Below are 19,140 nucleotides of genomic sequence, written 5' to 3'. Positions count from 1 at the left end.
TTACCCTCCTACAGGTGTTTTCTAGGGCACACATATTGTGTCTGGTCCCCCACAGACCACAGCAGAGAAGCAACAAGAGATTGAGCAGTAAAAGAACTGAATATCCTATATTTCAGAAAGAAGAGTCAGAAAATACATAACTCACAAAAAAAAAAAAAGGAAATGTGTAACTCTTCTACAACAGAGCAAGTAGCCCCTCTCTTTTTGATGTGTTTTCTTGTTTGTTTTAAATACCTAGCTGCCCCAGAGCAATGGAATAAAACAATACTGGAGGAATCTTGTTTCTCTTGTCAGTAGATATCTTGGGTTCTATTGTGAGAGGCTGGAACTCTTAGGATGGAAAGAAGTGAAAGATTTCTTTCACTCAAATTTTGAGAGCTGGCTAGTCAACCTAACCCTCATACACAAGTCACCCTTGGATGTCCCCGAGAATTCAACAGAAATGCTGAACACAAATTTAGACCACATGCTTAATGATTAAATATGGTAATTATCCAGGCTGATTGGTGGGAGTGTGATATTGTTTGTCATTGCCCAAAGTCATTCATGCTGTGCTTCGGTCGGGGTTGGGGGACAAGGAGCTGCTTCATCAGATACTTTGGAAAAATCTCATTTCACAGGAATTCCACTTTTCACTTCAAAGCCTATTAGATGCTACGGTTTCCCGCAGTCCCAGGGCAAAACGTTGTGAGAACATACATTTTTAATGGGTTGCTCTGCTTCTCTTTGTTTTCAGGTGGCAGGAAAGTTTCCCGTGAGTGTACAAGCATTCTGAGGTGCAGGAAATTTTGTGGGGTAATATTTCTACCAAAAGAACACTGACACCCCTTTCTTCTCTTTCCCTCTGGGGTGGACAATGGACCTTAGGGCGGGTGGAGGAAATCTCCACCAACCTCAGTAAGTGCCGTGGGTCTGGGATGCAACTCATGCTTCTAGAACTGGGGACAATTGGTTGGATTTTGAGAAAGCTATGCCTTCTTAGATTTCCCTCTTCAAACAACAGTTAAGAGTGAATGTATATTTATATATCTGTATAGTTAGGATTATTGGAATCTAAGGAAAAAAAATTAGGTTTTGCTTTATTTTTTCAAGGGCAGAACACACATACGGTAAAACAAAACAAGACAAGAAGAAGGACAAATGAAGTAAAAAAAATATGTCCCTTTCCGGAGCCCAATTTCTGATATCAGTTCTCTGCCTCAGAGATAATCAGTATCAGTTTTTGTAATAATTGGCCATTTTTGCACATACAACCATATAGGCATATATACAATTTAACTTTTTTAGATTACTGTAATGATTCATTTTACACAAATAGATAAGACCATCATTGGTGGAGGTGGTAGTAGGGGTTTTTAGATAAGACCATCAGTCAAGAGGTTGTCCCACTCAGAAGCGAAAGAAAAGCTACTAGCTTGGATTTCATAATTTTAAGTTGAAGGGTAGGATGGGGAGAAGAACATTCTAATTATTTTGTGTCTACTATGGAACAGGCATCAAGCAAAGAGTTTTATATACACAGGAGTGGCTACATAATTTTTGTGCTCTAGTGGGAAATAAAAAATGCAGGTCTCCTTGTTCAAAAATTAAGAATTTCAAGACAGGACAGCAGAGCCTCGCACCAGGCAAGGACTTGCTAATGCTGGGTGCTGTGTGACTGTACAGGCTGCACACCACCCGTGAAGCCAGCCCTGTGTATACATTTTCAGATTTATCCATAAAACCGGACGATGGAAGTATCTTTGTCTTTACTGTGCAGATGGAAAGCTGAGATTTAGAAGTTTCAATCCTCAATCTTCTTTCCAGTGCATTTACCTGTAGGATATCATGATTCGAAAATAGCATTCCTACCAAAACAATGTAAGTTCCCCAAAGAAAGAAAATATTTGACCCTGATATTGGTCATCTGGACAATGTGAATTTTATATGTGAGAGCTGTTCCAACTTCCAGCTACCAGATGTCTGTAAAAATTCATAGCAGGCTATTAAATTTAGCAGATCCTGTCTTAATTAGATTAGCTTTTGCACAGCACGACGGCAGAGTATCTCTCTGATTGAGGGCTTATCAAGATTTCTGGTGGGAATTCTTTATGGAAGATGGAGTCTTTTATCCACAGAGACTGACAAATAGAAAAAAAAATAGCCCACCTCATAATAGTATAAAAATGTGGTCATAGTGTGTCAAAGCAGAAACGTGGGTCTTTATTTCACTGATGTTTTCTTTCTATTTGGCTTAAGAACAGGAATGGTTGGGGGATAAAGATGGGGAAGGCATGTTCAAAATGACTGGCTAAGAAAATAGCATAGGGAAGGTGGAAAACTACAAGCAAATTCCTGTCGTCAAATCCTCCCATAAATCTAGCACCAAAGGAGTGCTCAGCGTTCAGTTCCTGTTAGTGCAGGAGTTATTTTTTTTTTTTCTTTTCAGACAGGAAACAAAACTGTGCAGTTTGTCTTGAGCTGGTCTTACGTGATTCAACTCAGCATCTAGTCTCCCTCCCCATTAAAGGTCACTAAAAAAGCTCACATGACGCAAAACCAACAGTCCAAAGCCCCCTCTTTATTTTGCCTTCTCTATCCTGCCGTGAGCAGAGGCCCTAACCTGCAGTGTTTTATGGAAACATGACTTGTTTATCCACGTAGGTATCTATATGACAGCAGTTTTGAGAGCTGAGCGGCAATTCTTGATGTGTAGGTCACACCATAAAGAAAACTGATGTGGGGAATTTTTCTGGTCATCTGATTCACCAGCTGAAAGGTCATCTTCATGCAAAGGTCTTCTTCACTTGGCGGTGGAGTCTGTGGAGACCGATAAGACAAGAAAAAAGAGGATGAGAATTTGTTTCCACCTCACAACCTCCATGCTAGGGGGCAGGAGGTGGAATTTGGGTTTTCCAAACCTCAAAGCATACAGAAGCAGGCTGGGAGCACTGGTGGCTGGGAGAAAAAAATGGCCCATCATTTGCCGCCGCGGCAGGCTAATCAGATTCACGTCACACACAGGCAGGGTTACTAGGCAACTGATTAAATAAACGTGCTGGTCCTACAAGCGAGCTTGCAATTAATTAACTTAACCATTTTCATTTTGACTGTTTTCTTCCCTTCTCCACCTCAACCTGCTTTGAAATACTGAAATGTGAGAGGCATTGGGGAGCTTCTTGTGTTCAGGGGGAGAATGCTGAGGACCTATTTTTGCCTTCAGTGGGAAATGCCCGATTCCTGTTAGTTCTTCCCACACATTGAATACAAGAACCTGATCAGCAGGTAATTAACATTTTAAGCAAAAAAGAAAACACACATGAGAAGACCTGAAAGAGTGCCAGGCGTATATCTTCAATATATTCAAAACCTACATATTCAAATTGTATATATTCAATGTATTCAAAACGTATATATTCAAAACGTATATCTTCAATATAGTCAAAGCCTGTTATGCTTCCTAATCATGCTAGTCACAGTGTGGAATGAGATAAAAAAGAACTTATACTATGGAAAATTATTTTAATCGACAGATCATTTCCCTGTAATAAGTGTGTGCGGAGGGGGAACCATGCCTGTGCTCCATGCATATCCCCTCTACATGTTTGAGGTGGAGATACGCATCCTTTAACTGGCTCAGGTGGTCATGGAAGCATTCCTGGAGGACATGAGGCCTGGAGGCATGTCTTGAAGGTCAAAAGAAGGTCAAGAGAGGAAGAAATGTGAGTGAGCATTCCAGTAGGGAGTCTAGTGTGAACAAAGACCCAGATACATTGGTAACATTGTGACCAACTGGGTTTGGATGAAGCAAAAAATGAAAGGCATGGAGTAGGGCCGGAGAAATTTTGCAGGGCCAGGTTATAAAGTGCCATTCATGTCCATCTGAGGAGTTTAGACTTTATTCTATGGGCATGGAAGCCACTGAAGGATTTCACAAGGGAAGTGGCATAGCCAGACTTCACCTATAGGTTGTTTACTCTTAGTCATGTGGAATTGAAATTTAAGAGGACACTAGAAGGGAGAAGACACTGCGGGGCGTTTTGTGATAATTCAGAAGAGAAGAGGATGTGAAGTGGAGCCTGGGTGGAGGGATGGGGTGGGAGAAGCAAGTGTCAGATCTATTTGTGCCTTGAAGGGATGGGGTTAGTGCAGGGACAAGATGGCAACAAGGGTCCCAGTTTGAGAACTGGAGTCAGGGTGGGGGCATTAACTGAAAGCAGGAGTACAGAAGCAGCCCACTCATGGGAGAGGGAGGAAATAGAAATTCTGTTTTGCTCTTGCTGAGTTCGTGCTTCATGTGTCCAGCAGGCTATCAGTTAAATAAAGCAATTTCTTAATAATTCCCCAAGACTGGGATGAGAAGAAATTTCGTGTAGAACCTGCATTCCAAAGAGACTCCTTATAGGACTGCATTTCCATAGTAATTTTTAAAACAGGATAGAGAACAAGTAGATAGAAGGGATGGGGGTCAAACCTCATGCAGAGCCTCTTGCTCCTAAATGTATTATAGTAACAGCCAAAAAAAAAAAAAAAAAAAAAAAAAAGGTCCACTAGCCCTGATAACATTATTATTCATCATAACTACACCATCCATCCTAATCTGTCCTTCTAATTGTGGAACAGAGTTGCCATATGCAAATGTGGAATGGGCTGAAGTTACCCATGACAAAGACATCGTCCTGGATGATCTGATGTTCCCTATGCACTTATCGAAAGCCACTGTTAGCCTCTGCTGCGAGATCACTTCTGATGACACGTGGGATCCAGGGAGAAGCTCCTGGCTGCCATGCACGAGTGCTGCATGGAGAAGAATAATTTCTCTTGGCCCTGGGAACAAGATTCTGTTTTCTTTTGTAACAATCAGAAGATTTACAGTCTTGCTTTCCCATTTGCCTTAAACTGGCCATGTCTCTGTGTAGCTGCAATTTCAAGCATTTCTCAGTGACATGTGAATGATTATGCTGTACATGAAGGTATGGATCCAACACAGCTGGGAAAATGTCACAGTGCACAAGAACAACAGGCTCTGAGATAGATGCTTTAGCATTTAGGGGTAACCTAGGATATAAAGCTGTCATAGTCAGCGTTTGGTACCCATTCCCTCACTTTAAAAAAACAATCTTTAATCTATACTTTATATGCATAGATACACACACACACACAAAGTATATATACATATATTATATATGTATATTTATTTATTTATAGACTACCTCATAAACTCTAGTAATTTTATCTGTGGAGGTGGGATGATGGGCCAATGCTAGTGAAATAGTTCACTGGAAACTTAAACATTTTGTCTTAGTCCTTTGGGGCTGTTATAACAGAATACCATACACTGGGTGTATATAACAGCAGGTATTTATTTCCTACAGTTCTAGAGGCTGGGAAGTCCAAGGTCAAGGTGCTGGCAGATTTGGTGTTTGGGGAGAGCCTGCTTTCCGGTTCATAGATGGTGTTTTCTAGCTGTGTCCTCACATGGTAGAGGGGGTGGGTGACATGGTTTGGATATTTGTCCCCTCCATATCTCATGTTGAAATGTGACCCAAAATGTTGGAGGTGGGGCCTAGTGGGAGGTGTTGGGTCACTGGGACAGATCCTCTATGAATGCCTTGGTGCCCTCCCTGTGGTCATGAGTTCACATGAGATCTGGTTGTTAAAAAGAGTTTGCTGCCTCCCTTGCATCTCTCTTGCTCCCTTTCTCACCATATGATATGATGGCTCCCCTTTTGCCTTCTGCCATGACTGTAAGCTCCCTGAGGCCTCGCCAGAAGCAGATGCTGGCACTATGCTTCCAATACAGTGTGCAGAACCATGAGCCAAATAAACCTCTTTTCTTCATAGATTACCCAGCCTCGGGTATTACTTTATAGCAAGACAAAACAGACTAACACAGTGAGGGAGTTCGCTGGAGGCACTCATCCTCTTAATGGGGGTTCTATCTTCAAGATCTCATCTAAACCTAATTATCTCCTAAAGGCCCCATATCCTAATGCCGTCACATTGGTGATTAAGTTTTAACATAGGAATTTTCAGGGGACACAAACATTCAGACCAAAGAATATATGTTTTTGATTATTTGCTGAGTTTGTTGCTTGTGACTTTGTTTCTTCAACATTGACTTTTTTCCCCACAAATAATTATTTTTTCCTGATTGGTTCTTTTCAGGTAGAATCGGAAATGTTGAAATTGCTTTGAAGGAACCCTTATTTCCAAGCTGCACTGTCAGTCCTTGGTGACCAAGCCCTCACTACCCTGGCCATTTGAGATTAATTTTACCTTCTATTGAGTCCAGTTGGCCCCACCTTCCACTATTCAAAGACTTTTTTCCCCCTCTCCTGATAGAGAACTGGATGAAGGGATGAGTGAATTTTTCAGTTTCCATGGGCATGAAGCTATATAAAGGAAGGCAAATATCACTGGAAATATAGCAGGTTGAAAAATTTGTTACTTGTTTCTTAACCTTATATTAAAAGTATCATAGTTTATTTATTTTGTTGCATTTTGCCTTATTCCCCTACACGATTAAGTTTTGGACATCTCTACATTTATATATGTTGTTCTAGTTCAATGATTTTAATGATTGCATAGTATTCCTACATTTATTTATAATTTTAATGATAAATATCTAGGTTGTTTCAAGTTTTTCACTAATACAAAAATACTGATTAAGATTTACCTTAAGATTTTTATTGTCTGATATAAATATGGCTCCACCAACTTTATTTTGGTTAATATTTTCTTTTTACTTTCAAACTTTCTGTGTCTTGGCCGGGCGTGGTGGCTCAAGCCTGTAATCCCAGCACTTTGGGAGGCCGAGACGGGCGGATCACAAGGTCAGGAGATCGAGACCATCCTGGCTAACACGGTGAAACCCCGTCTCTACTAAAAAATACAAAAACCTAGCCAGGTGAGGTGGCGGGCGTCTGTAGTCCCAGCTACTCGGGAGGCTGAGGCAGGAGAATGGCGTGAACCCGGGAGGCGGAGCTTGCAGTGAGCTGAGATCTGGCCACTGCACTCCAGTCTGGGCGACAAAGCGAGACTCTGTCTCAACAAAAAAAAAAAAAAAAAAAAAAAAAAAAACTTTCTGTGTCTTAATGTTTCAATTGGGGCTTCCATAAGGAGAACATGGCTGGGATTTATTTTTTTATGTATGTGTTTATTATAATTATAAAATCTGATGATCTCTAATCTTTATCTGGGGAATTTATTCCATTTATATTTAGTATGACCATGAGTAACTGGATTTATTTCTCCTAATTTATTTTGCTCCTTTTACTCCTCTTTTCCCCCTCCTCTCCTGTCTTCTTTTGGTTTGTTCACGTTTTTTTCCTAGTGTTTACCCCTTAAATGTTAACATGAATAATTGAGCAAATAAAGTCTAACATCAATTATTATCTCTAGTTTCTTCTAGGCTGTTGTATAAATCTTAAAATTATTTATTTTGGATAAATCTTTTTCCATCTTACATGTTACTGTAGTGCTTCATTTCTACCTTATTATCATAACACTCAAAATTAGATAGTATTATTGTTATTCTTTGAAATAGTGAATTCTTGTCAAATTCATTTACATGTATACAAGTTTCTTCATTCATAATTGCTTTTTTCCCTCTAGGATAATTTTCCTTTCTCTTGAAATATATCCAGTAAATATAAATATATCCAGTGTTTCCTTTCTCTTGAAATAGATCCTCAGTGAGGATCTGCTAGTGGTAAATAAATAATTTTTTTCTGTTCTAAACATGCTTTAATTCTACTTTGATTTCTTCTATGCTATGTTTTTATTATTTTAATATACTTTATTAATTATTAAAATTAAAATTATTATTATTATTATCATCATTAGTTGTAGATTTACAGGAAGTTGCAAGGATAGCACAGAGAGATCATGTGCACCCTTCACCCAGCCTCCCTCTATGGAACATCTTCTTCAGGTATAGTACAGTTTCAATTCCAGGAAATTGGTGTTGATACAAACCAGAGTTCATTCAGATTTCACTGCCTAGATATACACTAATTTCTCTCTCTCTTTCTCTCTCCCCTCCAATCCCCTTTCAATTATTGTCACATGGATAGTTCCATGACACCACACTAGGTCAAGATACTTACCTATATTATCATTGCAGGTTCCCTTATGCTACACTTTACAGACACCCACTCCTTACCCCTCCATCCCTAACTCCTGGCAGCCAGATCTCCATGTTCTCTCTCTAATTTTATTTCAACAGTGTTATATAAATGAAGTCATGCAGTATGTAGCCTTTTGAGATTGGTTTTTTCACTCAGCATTCTTCTATGGAGATTCAGGTTTTTGTATGCATCAAAAGCTCACTTTTTTGTTGTTGCTGAGTAGTATTCTGTGGAAAGGACATACGATAGTTTGTTTAACCATTCACATGTTGAAGAACATTTGGGTAGTTAACAGTTTTTTGCTATTATAAATGGCTATGAACATTCATGTACAAATTTTTATGTGGACATAAGTTTCTCTGGGACAAATGCCCAAAAGTGCAACTGGTGGGTCATATTCATCCTCAAATTTTTAAAACATAGTTTTAGCTGTTTATAAATTTTAAAAAAATAAAATAGAAGTTCACTGCTGCATTCTACCTTCATTGTTGCTGTTAAGAAGTTAGTTACCCTTCTTTTCATTATTTTTTCTGTTTTAGGTAGATTCTTTTTTCTTCTGCTTGCTTTTAAGATCTTTTCGTTTTGGTGATCTGTAGGCACACTTTTCCTGTGTTGAATCTTTTACTTATGTGAATCACAGGATTCATACATTTCATCGTTCCTAGAAAATCCTAAGTCATTATCACTTGCAACTTTTCCTCTCCCCAATTCTTCTCTTGTATCCTAATTAATAAAGTTTGAGTTTTCTCATTTGATGTCCCAAGTCTTTAATCCCTCTTTAAATTTTTTCATCTCTTTATTCTGGGTGTTTTCTTTCTTACTTCCATTATCTGGTTTCCGAAGTTCTCTTTCTCTGTATCCAGTTTAGATACACTTTTTAAAAATAGATAATAAAAGAGGTATTCTCTAAAGAGAAAGAAATTTCAAATTTTTAAATAATATATAAACAGTTTTTCATATATGTTGATTCATTTAATAGTTTCTGTTGCCTTTTTCATTTTAATTTTATAAATAATTCTTAATGCCTAAAGCAATAGATATCCCTTTTATGATCTATTTTTTTAAAGTTGATTACATGGATTTCTTAGGTGTTGAATTTTTTTAAATTTATTTTTATTTTTATTTTTATTTTTTTGCAATGGAGTCTCACTCTGTCACCCAGGATGAAGTGCAGTGGCTCGATCTTGGCTCATGGCAACCTCTACCTCCCGCGTTTAAGCGATTCTCCCACCTCAGCCTCCTTTAATTTTTCTACTTGTTATTTTTGCTTATGGCAGATTACTTTTCCATGTCTTTATTTTGTATTGCAAGCTCATGCTTTTTGGGGCCCTGTCTATGGAACTCTTTTGCTTTCTGAGTTGAGTAAGTACCCTTCCAGAGAGATTTTTCTGTTTACTTAAGCCAGATACCCCAGGGTGTTACTAGTCTGGAAATGCTTTAAAGTGATTCATTTGCTTGGGAGTTCACAGACCAATTAAATAGTGTGAATTAGAACCTGAAACCCATGTGAAGGCAGACATTTTTGTTAATAGTTCTAGGAATTTAGTTTTTATATTTAGTTTATTCAGGTTGAGAGAGACAAACTAAAACAGTGTAATATATGCTAGGATGTGCTCTACAATCCCAGGAAATTGGCACTGATAGAAACCACAGAGATTACTCAGATTTCTTCACTTATACACTGCCTTTCAGGCCTGAAGGTCTTATTTTCCCAGCTACTGGGAGTTCTACCCGCTGAAGCCTGGAGATTGTCCTTAGCTAATGGTCAGGCCTGTTTCTTAGAAGCAGCCTGCATTCAATGGTACAAAAGCTGGGCTCCCTGGACCCCACTGAGGACAACTCAGAAGTGCTATCCAGCTTCAGAACTCCCTGTGGGGCTGGACAAGGCCTTGCCATGGGTATGTGGCAGTTCTACTTCTCCTGTCCAATCCTGCTCCCATTCTTCCCCACACAGGCATCAATCCTAATAACACCCCTAGTAAACCGTCCTGCATGCTAAGCTCTGCCTCATGGTCTTATTTCCAGGGAGAAGAACCTGTGACAACAGGCGTGTCCTCTTCCCTTGACTGTGTCATCCATTTGGGCATTTGGGGTCCTGGATTAGTGCAAGTAGCTCTAGTTACACTTCCCGCCTTCTGCAACCACAAATCCTCATTTTCTGTCCTTGCTTGGCTTTCCGTTTCTTATTTGCCCCTAATAATTTTTCTGAGTGTCATGAGTTCAGCTTTGCATGAAAGGAATGTTTACTATATTTGAGTCAATATTTCTTGGTGCTGTGTAGCAGCAGGGTTTTTCAGTTATATATCTCACTGCAATGCCAGAACGGATGATTGGCATGACTCTGGATGGGACTACTTGATATCATTGTTGCCATTATTGTCATGAGTGATTACTATCGTTCTTTCTATGAAAGTAGAAATTTGTGAATTCGCCCTTTCCCTATTTTGTGGATGTTTTGTGTTTTTGCATCTATTTATTGCCTCTTTGTGGGTGATTTTTGGATACACTGACATCGCAGTTAACAAAGCTTTCTTATCCCCAGAGAATGGAGGATATGGACGAATGAAGTGTGCTGTGTTGACTGTGCTGCCTTCCCCTGGTCCCTGGGGATAGAATATTTGCTCCCTCATTCCAGTTAGTCTCAGGGTAGCCAACTTACTTCATCTTTTCCAAAACAGAGAAAAAAAACCCCATGAATATTATTCTAAGGAATGAATATTAGTATCCCCTGAAAAAGATAAAACACACTTTAAAAAATCAATTTCATTGGAGTATAATTTGCATGTAGTAAAAGGCACCCATATTAAATGTACCTTCTGGTATGCTTGGACAAATTTATACACACATAACACCCCTAGCATCAAGCTATACAACATTTTCATCATTCTCAAAATGTTCCCTGTGCTCTTTCTCGTTAATAGCCCTGATGCCCCTGGCCACAGGCAACCACAGATGTATTTCCTTTCAGCATAGGTTATATTTATCGTTCTTATCCATTCGGTAAATGAAATCATATAGAATGTGTGCATTTGAGTCTGCCTTCCCTCACTCAGTGTAATGTTTTGGAGATCCATTGATTCTGTTGTGTGTATCAGAAGTTCATTCCTCTTTACTGCTGAATATTTTTCAATTATATGGATGCACCATAATTTGTTTATCCATTAGTCAGTTGATGGACATTAGGGTGGTTCCTAATTTGGGCTGTTATGAATAAAGCTGCTTATAAACATTTACAGACACAGGACTTCTAATTTTCTTATAAACTCTCCTGTCCTCTGTCCCAAAAGATTTGGGATTCCAAAGCCCTTACCCTCTTAGATATCATCAGGTATTTATGAGATGAGTTAAATTGAGCTCCGCTATGCCACTGGGTCTTCATTTTATTCTGGGAATAAATATTTAAGTCAAATGGGAAAAAGCAGTAACAAAGATGTGAATGCTTTAGAAGATTTGTACAAATCTTATTTTGTTTATTGTCCTTATTATTTTTGGCTAATTCATGTTTCTACATACTTGATTATGCATGTCTATCTGTGGTTGATGCCAAATGTCTTAAAATCTATTTTCTTCCTTATTTCCCTTCCTATTTCTCATTGATTTTAGCTCTTCTAACAAAAATATAATAAAATACTTCTAGGTCTTGGAAATCCTCTTCTTTCTGTTATATCCATGACTCTTTATCAACTGTGCTGAGATAAGGGCTGGACAGTCAGGTTTTCTTACTGAGAAATGGATGAAGGCCAGGTCTAGAGGGAGAACAGAGAACAGGATGTAAGAGAAAGAAAGGAAGAAAGCAGGGAACTGTGACTGAGAAAAATAGAGCACCAATTAGAGGAAACGTGAAAACCTGAGGGCAGTAGGCACTGGGAAAATATTATTCAGAGATGTTCGCAAATGAACAAGCAGCAGAAAACTAACTCCAAAGTTCATTTTCTTTTCAAATTTATCTTTATAATGTAGTGATTGCAATCCATCACCAAATTATATTTCATAAATGTAACTATGTTTTTATGTAGCTTTTAAAAAAGTATGAAATGCTCTGTTTCTATTAATACTTCCTCATGGTCCATTTCTCCTCAACACCCTCAAGTGGGGCTTCTACCATAGTGGAATGCACTGGAATTCTCTGACCATGTCCACCAGCAGCCTTCTAACTGCTAGATATGAGCTGCTCTTTAAATTCTTCCCTTTCTTATTCTCTTTGCAGCATTTGATGACCATGACCACACTTCCTTCTTTTTTAAAAAAAAATTACCTTCTTTTTTTTTTTTTCCATGTTCTGGGGCACATGTGCAGGATGTGCAGGTTTGTTACATAGGTAAACGTGTGTCATGGTGGTTTGCTGCACCTATCAACCCATCACCTAGATATTAAGCCCAGTGTGCTTTAGCTCTTTTCCTTAATGTTCCCCCGCGAAAAGCTCAACATCACTGATCATTAGAGAAATGCAGATCAAAACCACAATGATATACCATCTCATGCCAGTCAGAACTGTGATTATTAAAAAGTCAAGAAATAACAGATGCTGGCGAGGTTGTGGAGAAATAGGAACGCTTTTACACTGATGGTGGGAATGTAAATTAGTTCAACCATTGTGGAAGACAGTGTGGCGATTTCTCAAAGATTTAGAACCAGAAATATCATTTGACCCAGCAATCCCATTTCTGGGTATATAATCAAGAGAATATAAATCATTCCATTATAAAGATACATGCATGCATATTTTCATTGCAGCACTATTCACAATAGCACACTCTTTTCTTAAAAGCTTCTTCTTCCTTTATTTCCAAATTGTTTCAATTACCCCTTACGGTAGGCTAAAATATGGCCTACAAAGATATTCATGTCCTAATTCTTCAAGAGGAGGGGTGTATCTTTGCAGATGTGATTAATTTAATGGTCCTAAGGTGGAGAGTGTTTCCTGGATTTTCTTGGTGGGCCCTAAATGCAATCACAAGTGTCTTTAAGAGAGCTAAAGAGAGACAGGCAGAGAGGGATTTGACAACACACCCACAGGATAGGTCATGCAAAGAGAGAGCTTTGAAGATGCTGGTCTTGAATAGAAGAGTGATGCAGTCACCAACCAGGCCAGCAGCCACTGCCCATGCCAGCAGCCACCAAGAACTGAAGGAAGCATGAGGATTCTCCCCTAGAGCCTCCAGACAGAATATGCCCCTGCTGATGCCTTTATTTAAGCTCAGTGATACTGACTTTGGGTTTCTGGCCTTCAGGACTGTGAGAGAATAAACTTTGGTTGTGTTAAGACAGCTGGTTTGTGGTCTTTTGTTACAGCAGCCACAATAAACTCGTGCACATTCTCTGATAGTTTCCTTTCCATTTTTCACTTTCTCTCTCTTTTTGTTTTTGTTTTTTGAGCATACCCAAATAGCAATGAGAATTTAATTTCCTCATCTCATTTTCTACATTCTCTTCTGAAGTGTCTGTGTCTCATCCTCTGAATCTTCTGAGCTGCTAAGTCAGTATTTCTGGTCACAGCATTCCAATGGCCATTTAGGCAACACGAGGATTTTCAACATTCTAAACCCTCTGCTCACTGTTTCTATTGACTTAATAGGATGTGAGGGGGTGTTACTACGTATCACATAGAAGATTTCTGTGGTTAAATTACCTTGGGAATTTCTGGGTTAAACAAAGTGAAAGAATGTTAGTCTTTTACTATAGCACCTCTCCTTTACTGGCTGTAGAATACTCCTTGGGACATGGCTCCTAGAGTATTATTTCACTGTAGATCAAAACCAGTTCCCTCCTAAAAACTTCTTTATGCATGGGCTTTGCCTACAGAAGGTCTGTCCTTCCCAGTTGCACCTCCCTGTTCCCTGTTCTCTGCCGGAGCCACTTGTCTTCCACCCTGTTGCCACACACACTCTGGGCCAACAGTTGGCTCCTGCAGGGCACGGGGTTCCTCCCTTTCCAGTTCTATACTTAGTCCAAAGTCCGGTTTGTGAGGCTTCTGGGAGTTGAAATAAGACATACACAAATGTCTTTCTTTATTCCCTTTCTAGCATACAGTTTACAATCGAGTCCAGGGCAGGAACAGAAGGGTCTAAATTTGAAAGTAATAATGGCAGGCTTACATATGTCAAGTCTCTACAAGAATACTAAGTCACTGTTTCATTAAAAAGAGACCAACAAGTGGGTGTAGTGGCTTAAGCCTGTAATCCTACCATTTTGCAAGGCCAAGGCGGGTGGATCACCTGAGGTCGGGAGTTTGAGACCAGCCTGGCCAATATGGTGAAACCCCATCTCTACTAAAAATACAAAAATTAGCTGGGCATGGTGGCAAGCACCTGTAATTCTAGCTACCTGGGAGGTTGAGGCAGGAGAATTGCTTGAACCTGGGAGGTGGAGGTTGCAGTGAACTGAGATTGCACCATTGCACTCCAGCCTGGGCAACAAGAGCAAAACCCCGTCTCAAAAAAAAAAAAAAAAAAAAGAGAGAGACCAACAACTTCTTAATGTGATTAGCGAAGGTAACGCCAGGAAAGGTAACGAAAGATAGATGTGGGGAGCTACTAAGAAATAAAACTCATCCACAATGAGGTGCCATCTGCCTCTCACCAGACTTCCTGGACCTCTCAACCATTTACTGATGCCCACTGGCACCTGTGAGTCTTTCCATGGGGCTCATAATCCTCTTCCTCTGAGCAAACTTACCACATGCAAGCCCAGTGCCTTCCAACCTGAGTCTGTTTTGAGGGTCCCTGGTCTTGGCTGCTGCAGACCTTGAGAATTTCCAACCCAGGGTCTCTACACCTTTCAATACTCTGATCGTAATAGACTCTAGAGCTATTTTCAATATTTCAAAAAACTTAGCAGGAATCTGCAGTGAGGCTGTGATGACTAAATGCAAAGTCATCATTTTCGGGGGAGAAAATCATTTTACATCAGTTGTGCTAATATAAGTTAGTTTGTAATGATTAAAAGCTCCGATTGGCAATTCTAGATGTTGTCAGTGAACCCAAATGATGAAACAAATTAATCAGCAAGCAATAAACGTTTTGTGGTTAGTAGACAAAAATTTGTGAAGACGTGCATCCTACTGAGAAAAGTAATAAAGGTGGCCTTCGGTGGTGAAAAAAATTAGGGATTACTGCTGTAAATCTTTCTGGAGCTGTCTTTATACAAATTCTTTCTCAACCTAATTACTCACTTTCCAGTTTACTTATTTTTTTAATCCTTTCATAAATATTATTCTGCCATCTACTTTCCTCCCTCTCTCTCCTTTCTTACCATACAGTGTGTCCTAGCTAATGATTTACAGCATTGTTCCGTAGTCCTTCTTAAAAATGATGCCGTAAAGAGCATGGTTCTTAAGTTACAAAAGTGATTCAGCTTCCACAGACATCATGTGGGAAATAGTGCTCACCTCTTTCCAGTCTTCTAAGACTGGCAACCCTGCCACTGTCCCCCACATCCAACTATGAGCTCTCCCTTACTTGATGGATATGGCCAAAGACAGAAATCTTTCTCCTTTAATTCTTTCAGGTCCCTGGCAGTACCTGGTACTATTCTGAAAATGTGGCAAGATATTCAAGCATTTCTTGAACTGATTTAAAATCATCTGTATAGAAATTGACGTGATATTAAGTAAGTCTGGTCATTAATAAATGATGCAGATATGGCTTGATATCTGCACACTCACTCACGAAAGACTTGGAATTTCAACCCTTGGTAGGTTGAAAAGGCAGCAGGGGACAAATGCCTCTGTTCTGGTATAAATGTTGGGATAAGGTAAGTATCTTGGTCTATTGTGTGTTGCTATAAAGAAATACCTGAGGCTGTGTAATTTATAAAGGAAGGAGGTTTATTTGGCTCATGGTTCTGCAGGATGCACAAGAGGTATGATACTAGCATCTGCTTCTGATGAGGACCTCAGGCTGCTTCCACTCTTGGCAGGAGTGACAGTGAAGGGGGTGCGGCATGCACAGAGAGGACATGGTAAGAGAGGAAGCAAGAGGGAATCGGTGGAGGTGTCAGGCTCTTTTTAACAAACAGCTCCCGCGGGAACTAACAGAGTGAGAACTCATCCATTACCACAAGGATGATGGCAGCAAGCCATTCATGAGGGATCCAGCCCCATGACCCAAACACCTCCCATGAGGCGCATCTCCAACACCGGTGATCAAACTTCATCATGAGGTTTGGATGGACAACATCCACACTACGGCAGCAAGGAGAAGCATGAATATGAGGGAGTTTGAAGTCAGTTATTTCAGTAGTTAGAGTTGCAGGATTGGTGGGGTGGTGAGTGAGTCACATTTACAGTAGGTCAGTATATTTGTGGGTTTGAGGAAACTGAACGGCAGGTTCAGCTCACAACAGGGCTAACTTTAGTATGTAGCTTGGTGGGATCAGACAGTCCATTTATTTTCTTTGTTGCACAAATAACACTGTAATATGTTAATGAAAATTGAAATGAAGGAAACTTTGCCCATGATTCACCATCGCAATAAATGGCCATTTTTGTGTTTTTCATGTTCTGTGTTCTCTTACCAAATAAATACATTTTATGTAGTTATAGCTGTAATGTAGGCACCGTTCCATATTCTGTTTTCCATTTTATTTCATAAACATTTTTTAATGTCATTACTGCAGCTTCAGGCTTTGCAGCCCAGAGCGTGTGCTCCACCCTGTTTTGCCATTTCTCTTGAAGCATCAGATAGAGCTGGGTGAGGTCTGTCTTTGGGGGTCAGTGGGGACCTTCCCACTGCCCTTCTGGCTGAGTGCGTGGTGGGAGCTTAAGGTATCATAGGAGCTGAGGGTTGTGGGAAAGAGACCCTTGAAGTTGTATGGAAAGATCAACTTTAAAATTATTTTTCCAGCATAGGCCCTGTTGGAGTTTGCTGATATTATAACACCGATGAGGCTGATGGACAAAGGGAGAAGAGGGAACTCAGAACTTGGAGCTACTTTATTAATCAGCAGACCTGGGCCTCGGTAGTATAGCCCTCACCACAGGGCCGAGAATAAAGCTTGAATTGCCAGGTGTTCTGTGCGGCCAAGGACGGGAGCCCCTATTGAAGTTCAGGCTAACTCAGGCCAATAGAAGAGCCCAGAACACCTGGCACATGTCTGGTGCTGACAGGATCCCTGGAGGCTTGGGAACCACTCTCATTTTTGCTTATTTATCCTAGTTTCAGTCTACACTGCAGAGCCCATTCCATTTATTTATTCTGGATTCTTACTCTGCCTCCTTCCATAAAAGATTTGAGATGTCTTGACACTGCAGAGTCAGTGATTCCGGCTTGTGGTCTCAGTGTTTGTGTCCCTTTTATTTAGACGTGCATAGCATGGAGTGCACAGAAAGAAGAATAGGAGCTGGGGAAAGACAAACAAAGCTTAAGGAGGGTTGTAAAATACACAGAAGTAAGCAGGTGAGCTTGGCCATTATTTCTTAGGCAGGACACACCGGGAATAAAAAATACACAGCCTACTATTCCTCTGAGGAAATGATGCGTGAAATAAATGTTATTAGAAGCCCAGGAGGATGCTTTTCCTTATTTGTTAATGTACCTCGTGCTGAAAATATGCCGAGGGCTGTCAGCGCTGGGCGGCACAATTCTAAGAAGCCTTCCCTGCAGACTCTTCTGTTTCGTGGAGGCTCTCTCACTTCCACCTCACAGAGAGCCACCAGAAGGGAAGTCTACCTTCCTTTCTCTCTTCCCGTGTCTTTTTATTCCCCTCCTTCCTGGCCAGCGTTTGACAATGGAACGCGTTCCCAGGATGAACACATTTTCCCCAATAATCTTGAACACTTCCCATTTACCTCTAAAGCATCTTTCTTGTCCTGAATAAGGAGATATCCTTCTCTTGCTCTCTCTCAGTTGAGGTTATTTTGTAGGAAAAAATGATTGCAGCCAGGGCTTGAAAGTGGCAGGGAATAAATTTGAGTATCCCCGATCTTTCCTCATGACAGTGCTGGAGCATTAGCACAAAGCATGTCTATCGTCATGGGAAATAATCCCACCCAAACACATTGGGAAGGCGTGAGGGTGTCTCCTTGGTCTTATTAGCTTAGCAGAGGGAGAGATGGATGAAGGTACGGGGGGTGGGGGGAATGAGAAGTGCTGAACACCTGGAATTTGTTCCCTTCGGCCGACGGGTTGCAGCTTGCTTGCTGTTCTCCCTCCGTCTGAGAACACTTCGTATTTAACACTCTCTAATTCTGCTTGCACTCCCTCTACTGCCTTTCTTATTTTCATCTCTCGAGGTTTGTGCCCAAATATGGCTCTATTTCAGCTCTTGTTTTCCACTTCACTTCAGATTCTGAATCCTGTGGGTTGGGCAGAAAAGGCAATTTGCCAAGTCTAGGGCAGGACTTGTGTCTAAGGGAATAGATGAGCACCTTGCTGCTGCTGCTGCTGCTGCTGCTGCTGCTGCTGTGTGTGTGTGTGTGTGTGTGTGTGTGTGTGTGTGTGAGAGAGAGAGAGAGAGAGAGAGAGAGAGAGAGAAAGGGGAGACAGAGAGATCCTCCAGTAAGTACTTTGGAAACTGCTTCTTCAAAAATGGCAATAGTGATTCCAACATATAGACATATTCTAGAAAACTTAGGGTCTAAGGGTCACAATCTTTATCAGGGCATTCATGTATTTGTTTGCATTAATTCAACCAATATTTAGTAATTACAACTCTTAATTATGCAGTGTGCTTGATGATCAATTCTCTTCTCTTGGATTTGCTCTGTTTCTGCCCGGGACTTAATATAGTCCTTCACTCATACTGGATGGTCATTAAGTGATAGATAGTTGTTCAACCATCCAATCCTTTCTTTGCAGCCCAAGAAATAGCTAGGCACTGTCTTCATGTCTTGAAGCAGGATTCTCATAAAGGATGCTTCAGTCTTCCATGGCATGGAAAACTCTGACTAGTTATGTATAAACACTGATTTTGGGTGTTTTGAATCCTGAATCTGCCACATTTTTGTGTGTGACCCTCCTGCCAACCTTGGAAAAATTACTTGGCACCTCTGAGCCTCCATTTTTGCACCTATAATAACTCAATTCCTGTT

General features: G+C 40.3%; 2 long non-coding RNA genes across 2 annotated transcripts; both read left to right on the top strand.

Moving 5' to 3' along the window:
* Nucleotides 1–3,535: 3,535 nt before the first annotated feature.
* On the top strand, nucleotides 3,536–6,411 carry LOC139363143 (uncharacterized). Its single transcript, XR_011623058.1, has 3 exons — nucleotides 3,536–3,701; nucleotides 4,603–4,952; nucleotides 6,148–6,411. It is a non-coding gene; the product is annotated as an uncharacterized lncRNA (long non-coding RNA).
* A 9,249-nt stretch (nucleotides 6,412–15,660) lies between these two features.
* On the top strand, nucleotides 15,661–15,978 carry LOC112426088 (uncharacterized). Its single transcript, XR_003017363.2, has 3 exons — nucleotides 15,661–15,719; nucleotides 15,808–15,863; nucleotides 15,960–15,978. It is a non-coding gene; the product is annotated as an uncharacterized lncRNA (long non-coding RNA).
* The last annotated feature ends 3,162 nt before the right edge of the window (nucleotides 15,979–19,140 follow it).

Source organism: Macaca nemestrina, chromosome 5 (genome assembly GCF_043159975.1).
Source record: "Macaca nemestrina isolate mMacNem1 chromosome 5, mMacNem.hap1, whole genome shotgun sequence".
Classification (NCBI taxonomy): Eukaryota; Metazoa; Chordata; class Mammalia; order Primates; family Cercopithecidae; genus Macaca; species Macaca nemestrina.
The sequence above is the reverse complement of the archived record's forward strand: the minus strand, read 5'-3'. Positions and strand labels throughout refer to the sequence as shown.